The 1,887-nt window shown below is 42.4% G+C and overlaps 1 pseudogene across 1 annotated transcript; it reads left to right on the forward strand.

Annotated features, from left to right (window-relative positions):
* The first annotated feature begins 1,069 nt into the window (after positions 1–1,069).
* LOC149126433 (large ribosomal subunit protein uL23 pseudogene) lies at positions 1,070–1,519 on the forward strand (annotated as a pseudogene). The gene has a single exon (XR_016233654.1). The product of XR_016233654.1 is annotated as a large ribosomal subunit protein uL23 pseudogene (transcript).
* Positions 1,520–1,887: the final 368 nt, after the last annotated feature.

Raw genomic sequence — 1,887 nt, forward strand, 5'->3', positions numbered from 1 at the left:
AGCAGAAGGAATGTGGGAAAATGGGGCAGACACAAAGATGACAGGACAGTGACCACCAGACACCCCAACAGAGTGGAAAGTACACTGTCTATTCTAGACTTTCCAGTTCCCAGTTCTTACTTTCTGTGAAATATGGCTGTACTTTCTTTCCTTCTTTGTGAAGATTAATTGAGTAGGGTTCTGGATTTTACAATAAAATATTTTCACAAATTTAAACAAAATGTGCTCCCAATGTATGAGAATGTAGAGTGGCAGGTATTGTGGCACAGCAAATTAAGCCACTGCTTGGCAGCCTGAATCCCACATCATAGTCTTAGTTTGAGTTTGGACTGCTCAGCTTCTGATCTAGCTCCCTGCTAATGCACCTGGAAAGCAGAGCATAATGGCTCAAGTACTTGGATTCCTGCCACCCACGTGGGAGAGCCCAATGGAGTTCCCAGCTCCTGGCTTCAGCCTACCGCAGCCCTGACTGTTGCAAGCATTTGGGGAGTAAATCAGTGTTTGAGAGATCTCTATCTCTTTCTCTTTCTGACTCTCCCTCTTTATCTCTCACTCTGACTTTCAAATGAATAAAAATTTTAAAGGAATGTAGAGATATCATAACCATCTTTTCCCTGCCATTTTTCCTTTGCTGTCAATTCTCCCTACAGTTAAAAGACTGCTGCAGTAATCGAGCCTGGAGTTAGGGGCTTGGGCCAGAATGGTTAAACATGGCAGTGGATCAGTCAGATTCTGGATTATATTTTAATGATAGAGCCAAGCGGATTTGCTGGTGTTGTGGAGGGGTAGGGGAGGGAGATAATCAGAGAAAGAAAAGAGGCAAGGATGACACCTTGAGTTTTGGCGTGAGCACCTTAAAGAGCATTATTGCAATTTCATTTCCAGTTGCCATTTGTACCTTAGTAAACTCAACAATTATCATAAGCTTAAGAAACAACAATAATCAGGATTCACTGCATTGTGATCTTTTTCAAGCTCTGGCCTTTCTAGAAAAACAGATGAGGCCGACATGAATGAGTTTTTTCTGTTTCATAGATTACTTCTGTCACTGTTTAATAGTAGATACTTTCGCTTTTCACCAAGATGGTGCCGAAGGCGAAGAAGGAAGCTCCTGCCCCTCCTAAAGTCGAAGCCAAAGCGAAGGCCTTGAAGGCCAAGAAGGCAGTGCTAAAAGGCGTCCACAGCCACAAGAAGAAGAAGATCCGCACGTCCCCCACCTTCCGGCGGCCCAAGACGCTACGCCTCCGACGGCAGCCCAAATACCCTCGGAAGAGCGCCCCCAGGAGAAACAAGCTTGACCACTATGCCATCATCAAGTTCCCCCTGACCACAGAGTCGGCCATGAAGAAGATAGAAGACAACACCACACTGGTGTTCATTGTGGATGTCAAGGCCAACAAGCACCAGATCAAACAAGCTGTGAAGAAACTCTATGACATTGATGTGGCCAAAGTCAACACCCTGATCAGATTGGGATCATCTGAACGGAGTCCAGCTGGCTAATTCTAAATATATGTTTTTTCACCATAAAAAAAAAAAAGTAGATACTTTCATTAAACTGTAAGTAGAAATACCTAGACAATGGTTAGTAAGTTTGAGTATTCCAGAAATACAAAAACAAACAAACAAAACTAATAGAATTAAATGCATACTTAAATGTAAAATGTGAAGTATAAAATACTTAATATGTGTGAAAAACTATGTCCAACTGTGCGATTCCTTAGCTGATTACTGTGGTAACGAAATAACTGAACCGCTGATTAAGCTGATATTGTGCTCTTTGGTTCACCTTCGCTACTTTCACTCCAAACCGCACCCTACTCTCCATCAAAATAAACTCAAATAAGAACAAGCGTATGTCACTGTACCAATGCTCTTTGACTGATG

Source organism: Oryctolagus cuniculus, chromosome 5 (assembly GCF_051225735.1).
Source record: "Oryctolagus cuniculus isolate XC-2025 breed Fujian yellow rabbit chromosome 5, ASM5122573v1, whole genome shotgun sequence".
Taxonomy (NCBI): domain Eukaryota; kingdom Metazoa; phylum Chordata; class Mammalia; order Lagomorpha; family Leporidae; genus Oryctolagus; species Oryctolagus cuniculus.